Source organism: Lycium ferocissimum, chromosome 11 (genome assembly GCF_029784015.1).
Source record: "Lycium ferocissimum isolate CSIRO_LF1 chromosome 11, AGI_CSIRO_Lferr_CH_V1, whole genome shotgun sequence".
NCBI lineage: Eukaryota > Viridiplantae > Streptophyta > Magnoliopsida > Solanales > Solanaceae > Lycium > Lycium ferocissimum.
In genome coordinates this window covers 23664579-23673217 of record NC_081352.1, presented here as the reverse complement: position 1 = coordinate 23673217, position 8639 = coordinate 23664579, and positions in this window count along the sequence as shown.

The window sequence follows — 8639 nt, the reverse complement described above, 5'->3', positions numbered from 1 at the left end:
TCTTCTACACTCGCAACCTCTTTACACGTATCGTTGAGCTTATTCACCTTGTGTCGTGCATCACCCGCAATTAAGCGAGTACTTTCACTTCATTGTAAGTTGGGATTCAAAAAATGATCAATGACCGCTTCAGCTGTAGGGTGGAAAATCAGTAAGGTTTACTTGTAGGGGATAGGAGTATTATTCCAATGTCTACATCGCACAACGTAACAAGTTTGCTTGCCTTTTTGTATAAACCCGAGTGATATCTAGAAAATGTCAAATAGCGACCATCTTCGTTTTCTATTTTTGACATTGAAATCTTTTGCCCCCCTCTAATGTTATTACCCTCCATGGATGGAATTATAAGGAAGAAGAATAAAGTAAAAGTTCATCGATGAATTAATATGTTTCTCGAAGAAATGACACTTATGAAAAATAAAATATCATGACATTATTTATATGCAACAAAAAAAATTTAACAGAATTTCTACCCAAATGTTATAATAGAAAGTAGTTAAAATAAAAAACCATTTAAGTTAAAGAAGTTAAAATAAAAAACCGTTTAAGTACTCACTAATTTTACTAAGCTCTATTTTGAAATGCAACTTGAGCTTCGGCCTTCAAATCGGGCAATTTGAGACCTTATTTGACTTTATTTAAAGTGTCGTGATTGGTTAAAATGGACTAATAAAGAGCGAGTGATGGGGTAACTAAGGGGGTTCCAATACTTGTGAGGTGACGAACACTTGTATCGAGTACCTGTGCCATGTTATGGGTATTTGCGTATATTTACATTGTATAGTCCGGTCTGAATGTCATGCTTGGGGCATTAGCTGGTAGCATAGATTGACTTGTGTTTCATGATTGGGACATGAGATCCCTTGCTTATTGTTTCTATGCTTATTACCAGTCTAATTGTAATTATGTGTTCTCATCACTCCGAAATACTCGTTTAAAAGTGGAAAAAAGCTAAAGATTGAGTCTTTATTGCTTAGCTTGATTGGTTGTTATTGTGCATGTCATATTCATGCTTTATCTGGTGTCTCATGCATCTTTGAGGATACATGTGTAAGGTCTGAGGGAAAATGGTTCCGGACAAAGTGGTGCTGATGATATGAGCCCAATTGCATAGTGACATGTAATGTGAGCTAACGGGCTGAGTTGATAATATGGAAGCCTAGTAAGGCTAGGAACCCGAAAGGAAATGATTCCGGGTGGTATATAGACCTCGCGAGTCCTCCATGGGTCACGATTCATAGTTTTTGAACGTGTGTGTAGTAGTGCTGGAAAGACCTTGCATTGCATAGCATTTGCATATCATATCATCTCATTGGTTCCTTGTTTGGATGACGTGCTTAAACTGTTGATTGAATTGTATTCACTTGCTTATTTGGCTACTTAGACGGACTTGAGGACTAAGAGGTTATCTTACCTAGGCTTGTAACCGGTGATTATTATGATTATTATTATGATGGACTAGTAACGGTTACATGTTGAAGTAGTATTCTAAGACCAACCCTCGTCTATGTTTTAGTTTAGGGTCGGTCGACGATGCTGCCGAGTACACGTTGACTTCCCGTACTCACTCTACACCTGTTGCATATTGTTTTTGGTGTACAGAGTCTGTCGCTAGCACTAATGTAGCTCGAGGCTTCATCGATCTGAGGAGCCTGTCTTTAAGTATTCGGGGTGAGCTGCTAGTTGATCCGTTTCATCGGACTCTCTTTCTCTTTTACATTATTATGTCTTACTTTTATTCAAAAGTGTTTTCGGATGATATTCTAGACTTGTATTTGCTATCCTAGCAGTTTTTGTACTTGTGACATCAGGTTTTGGGTGGTTGTACTTATTATGCATAATTATGAATATGAGACTTAGTTTATGACTCTGAAATGGCTTTATTTATTTCTTTCCGCATTATATACTTGTTACAAGTGGCTTCATCGGTTGTGGATGGTTCACTTGCCAGGTAGGGGTAAGTGCCTTCACGGCTTTAGAATTTGGGTCGTGAGAAATTGGTATCAGAGCTTTAGGTTCACCGGTCTCCCGAGTACAAAAATAATGTCTAGTAGAGTCTTGTGGATCAGTACAAAGACGTCTGTACTTATCTTCGAGAGCCTATGGAGCACTTAGGAAAAATCCATTCCTTCATTCCTTTTCGTGCATATGTGATTCAGTTCAAGGTTTAAACTTCTTTGTTTCAATCTCTTACTAAGGGTGAAGACACAATCTCGAGTTCGCTCATGAGTGATTGGATGTGACATTGCGCAGTATGGTACGAGATGTGCCATCGTGATAATGACGCGAGATCAAGTACAAATTGCAATAATGACTTGAAGATTCAATTAAGTGGGGTTGTGATTCAGATTCTCTAGTTTCATGATATCCCTATGAAATGTGATTAAGGGTGCAAATAACTATATGATAGTTAAGCGCTTAGTGGCTCGGAAGTTGTGGAAGTGCATTTATGATATAAAAAGTGATGGGAAGATATTTATGATTTTATATGGTAGGGTTAGTGTCACACCCTAACCTGCGATAGGGCGTGATGGGCACCCGACCCTTACTTAGGGCCGAGCGAACCCGCTGACTTCCGTAATACTCAAACCTTACTGGGTCCTTAAATCGTGAAAAGAATGCATAAGGAAAGCTTTTCAAAGAACACATGCCTTTCATCTTTTTTTTAAATCAAATAAAATTTGTAATCATAAAAAATCTGTAACATAGTACTTAATGATACATCGGCTTACATAGCCGCTTACAAAACTGACATCTTATATACACGACACTGTCTGCAAAGTCTCTAACATAACCCAAGATACCATAACATAAGCACTCTGACTCGGCAGCACTCCGGGAGGAAATGGAGCTCGCCAATCCAGCTGGAACATCTTCTACTCACCTGTATATACCTGCGTGGCATGAAACGCAGCCCCCGAAGAAAGGGGGTCAGTACGGAATATGTACTGAGCATGTAAAGCATGAAATACAATAAGCAGAATCATACTGACATAAGGAGTACAAAAAATCAGTACAGTAACCAGAAAACTGTAAGGCTTGCCTCTGAAACTTAACTCATGTACATATGCATATATATATATAGCGTGTCCCGGCCCTCTAATGAGGGACTCGGTAAGTAAACTCATGTCATCATGTCATCATATATATATATACATAGCGTGTCCCGGCCCTCTAGTGAGGGACTCGGTGAATAGAATCATCATATGCCATCCTGGCCACCATCCCCATATCATCACATCATCATATACATATATATAGCGTGTCCCGGCCCTCTAGTGAGGGACTCGGTGAACAATGCAGTGGAATGTGCACGAATGCGTGTCCTGGCCCGGGACTCAGTGAAAGATGCATTGATGCATGCACTAGCAGAGTAGTGAGAAACCATATGCACATAAATCATCATTACAGACTCAATGGATAAGTAAGTAGTCGACGCTCGAGAGTCAAAACGGAAATCATGTTAAGTTCTTTCAAAAACAAGTCGTTAGGACTATACAAAGGTAAATCTCGGGGACCACGGATATGTATCAAACCAATCCGGGCCCGCCCATGAAAGTTAAAGTCATTATACGTTATAGAATCATTTACGAGCATATCAAAGCAATCCGGTTCTGTCTATGAAAGTTAGGGACATTTTCAACATAAAATCCTTTTGGAGCAAAACTCTTTATACCATGTTCGAATTCAATCATACAAAAGACATAAAGGCCATAGTTCTACCACATTAAGAATGCCAACACTAAGAGGTGGAAATGAATCGTAAACATGCTCGAATCATAAGAGTGGAGTTACCCCAAGGCACAAATCATGTCACATCTTACTTCCGTCTACGACATGCCAAAAGAAGGAAAGAGTAAGCTTTATATACCTCGTCCGCTTCCTAAGCTATTTCGAACTTAAGTCTTGGCTTCTCAAAATCTACAATAACGTCGTTAGACACCAAACATTAGTCATAATCACTTAGGAATCCATTCCAAACTAGCACTTTATCTACAGAAATTTGGGCAGCATTTCCCCTGTAAATTCAACAACCCCGAGAATTCAACTCGGCCAAATCATCAACAACAATACCAACAACTATATTAAAAACATCAACAACCAATTCCAAACGCATTCTAACATCAATAACTCCTTTCTACATGATTCGACGACATTCCATTACATTCAATTCAACTACATACTTTCAAGCTAGCATCAACGCTCACAAGTTCAAGTACTAATACAAGATCATTCAAGCAAGATTCAAGAACATTTCAAACAATCCGCACAATGATCCAAACAACCCAACCAATATACAAGGCCACCCGAAACCTTCCAACTTCCATAGGAACTACAACAACGCATTTCTTTCTTCAAAATTCACAAACTACACCAACAAACCACACTTTAACAACATCATACTTATAAATACAAGAAACTATCTTAAAATTCCATTAGCTCCTACAACAAGCCACAAACGGCTATAACTTCAACTTAAATCATTTAAACCTTCATTATCGACATAGAATCCATAACAAACAACAACCAAAATACTACATAAAATTAGTTCACCATGTTCCACCAAAAACAGCCCCTACACGGCCAAGCTTCAACATACATAATTTCATGAATTTCATTCATTTCTACACACTACAACAACACCCAAACATGCTAAATACAATTAATTCATCACTCCTACACAACACACACCACACGGCTACAACCCAGCACACACGGCTCAACATCAACATCCATACTTTCATAAATTTCACTCATTTCCACATATCACAACATGCACAAATCATCCATAACATATGTAAAAGGAGATTGAACCTTACCTTTTCCATTTGCCTTCACTACTCGGCTAGGGTGTGTTTCGCAAGAATGGACGCTTTGCTCGCTCAAACAACTACTCCATGTTGTAGAGAACCTTCTAATTAGTAGAAAAGCTAGAAGGAAATTATTTTTCTTGATCATAATTTGGACATGAAATTCGGCCAAGCCATGGCCGAATGTCTCTCTATTTCTTTTCTCCAAGCTTCTTGAATTTTCTAAAGGGTGGAAGATGATGAATGTGATTTAATTGTCATTTAATATCACATATATAATTAACACATGTGGCCCATGGCCCACACATATGCCACACGGCCATATGGCCTTTTGTTCATGAAATATTAAGTTTTCAATATTCACTTTTAACCCCAAATTTTCCTTAATATGCCATGCCAACAAAATCATAAGCAATTTATGTCTTAAAACAAAATCGTGGTTAAAAGTCTCTACTTTGCATCCCGAAATAGTCTTGCCCTTAACTTATCATGGTTAGCTCGGATTATCCCAATGTACAAAATACGGGATATAACAGTTAGTGAAATAATTAGCTGGTAAGCGTTGTGGCCTTGAGGATTACGCTTGGAAGGTTTGGGCATAACATAATGATTTCTTAAGGTGCAATAGGATGGGACATGTACTAATATTCTTAAGACAAAGGGAAAATTTGGATGAATCAATTGATCGGACAAGAGGAATAGTTGATGAGGCTATAAAGAGAAGTAACATGGAAGATGACCTTTTATGATAAGGTACGAGGAAATCAAATTTCGTATTGGGCTGCGTGCGAAGAGTCTTCGATTACTCGACAGAACAAAGATGTAATGAAAGTAATCCGAATGGATAATCTCAGTTATAGGACGAGCACAAGTGGTGGATGTGCTCGTCTGGGCAAAAGTTACGATGGATGATTGAACCTTGTGGGAATAGTAGAGTGAGTCTTTTAGTAAAGGCCGTGCTTGCAAGTTCGCTTGATATCTCAGGGGTATGGTGATAAAAAGGAGTCATTTTAAAACTATGAGCTTGTTTATTTTGTAAGACTACTTTGTTTAGGAAGTAAATGCTAAAGGAACATGAATTGATCGGTAAGTTTGACTACGTTGTAGGCTTCTAGGGGAAACGGTGACCGACTAATAGAAATGACTCTAGTGATGGACGAGTGTGATGATTTAATTACTTAACGTGTTATTAGTTGTTGCACCTAATTTGGAGAAGGAATGTGGAGATTCTATATGTAACACCGCGTAAATTTGGGTTAGGTGTGAATGTGTATAATGAGTATTGATGCGACATATTAGCAATATGAATCCTTTCGGGACGAATTTGGGTGAAAAATATTCATTTTGAAGTCAAATTAAATAGTGAAGTTCATAAGAGTTCTTAAAATTGTCTAAGTCTGCGATAATCCTAACTTATTCCCATCTCCCGGGTAGTTTCACTAGGAATCTGAGAATATCCAAAGCATGAAATTTATAGATCTTTGAGATAGCTTTCCATCCATATAAGGTGGAGTCAAACGAAGTTCTATAATAGGAGCTATACTCATTTTACCAAACGTTGTCGACCAAGTTGAAAAAAAGTAAAATTTTGACTAAGTGTGAAAATGGACCTAGAAGCTCACTGAGCTATGCTCAAAGCGAGAGGGGGTCATGCTATAGACCTCGCTTAGCGAGGTGTAGGGTCTCAAAATGAAAAACTTCAAAAAAAATTGGCTAAGTATAACATGGACCTAAGAGCTTGTTGAGATAAGCTCAAAGCGAGATAGGGTCATGCTATAGACCTTGCTCAGTGAGGTGTAGGGTCCAAAATGCCCCATCCTATAAATTCAACACTTAACTCAAAAATTTATTTATCAGACATTCCAACTTTGTAGAAAACCCTTGAAGGATGAGGTTTTGAGAGCAAACAACCCTAAGGCTTCCCCAACATATCTAAGGTAAGTTCTTGATCAATTCCTATGATTTTTACCTTAATATAATGAAGATTAACATTAGGGACCTCACCTATTCCATAGGTTGTGAAAATTCGATTCAAGAACGGTGGAAGAGGAAAGTTGTTGGGAATTCGTTGTAAGGTAAGTTTATGAAATTTAAGTATAGTTATGAGCATTGTTTTGGGTTTATATATCTTCTATATACTATTAGAATCCATGGATGAATCGCATGAAAGCAAGGACGTGAAATTGGCTTAAAAACCCTAGTTTTCAAAAAGGGTGGAAATTCAAGAGAAAAGTGTAAAGCTCTAATCTTTTTCATCTAAATCAATTGTAGCGTGATTGTTGAACCTCAAAAAATCCATTTGGTAGCGATATAGAGGGAATTGAGGTATGTCTCTTTTCGAAATACTGTTCAACCTTTAAAAATGGTTTCTTTTGTAAGGTTTGTGTGTGTGAGGGACAAGCCCGCACTAAACCTTATGTATATTTTATTATATGTATGCATCTGCGATTTACCTCTCAAGGGTCGATTGAAATTGAATGATAAAGCTTTGAACTTTGAACATGCTTTATGTCACGATCCAAAATCTCGGGGTCGTGCGGGCACCCACACTATCCCCCCTGGTGGGCGAACCTTTCCCTTAACTACACTGTTTTATTCAATAAGCGGAAAGTAAAGACCAAAATATATTTAGTATAGGCCGTCAATGAAGGAATCACACATAAAGCATATAAAGATTGAAAAACACACCTAGTGGTACATTAAAGCTAACAATCCTTAGGCTTAACCATTACGTTATGCTTCACACAATCAAAAAAGTAATCATGTAATCACGTAGAAAATGCAGTAGATCAAGTGAACGAATGATTTATCGACCCAACTTTTACCATCTCACCTGGGACCATTTCCCTTTGGGTCTTACGAACATCATTCCGTAGCGTTCAATAGGTAATCACGTAATTACATGGGAATGAAGTGGATCAAATGAATGAATGTAATGCACTGTACAATCTCATACCTGGTACACGCATGCTATAGGCCATGCCTTATTGTCATGACCCATAGGGGACTCGTGAGATTCATATACCTCTCAATGCCATCTGACATGTACCCTCGCATTGGTGAGAACTATATCAATCATATCATATCACATTCGCGCAAATCATATCACTCGGAACCATTTCCCTTTGGGCTTAAACACATCGATCTTACCTTTTTCCTTGCCTCGACAGACCATCTCATATCTCATAACATGCCTCATCACAATGAATATATATATATACATACATACATATATATATATATATATAAGTACAAAATGCACGGTAACATGTGTCAACAGAGTCATGAAGTAGATAATGAATGTATATGCACCACAAATCACATAATAACAACTTAAGATCAAGATTGATCCTACTTCTATAATAGAAATGGGATACAGTGTGATGAATGCAAATGAACCAATTCGTATACGCAATAGTCAAACATGGCCAGCTTAGCCCAAATAAGCAACAACCATACCAAACTAAGCGGATTTATCACCACAACCAATGCCTGTAGGTTTATTATGCTATCTCCGTCACAACATCCTAACATGCAACAATTCCTCAAACAAATACACGGGAACCCAATCAAGTGTTCACCACAACCACTAAGGTGGGACCCTTTTTCACGCCCAATACCCTTTCAACATTTATAGACTATATATGTCCTCCATTTGGATTCTAAAAGAGTAAACCGTAACCTACCTCAAGACCGAGCGGGTGCCACAGACACTTCAAACTTGAACCTTCCCTTTTCGAAGAGCCTCCGAATGAGCGAAGTCTATCAAGATATAAATTTTACATTAAAACACGATTCTAGGGATATCAATATTGCCATAAAATAGAT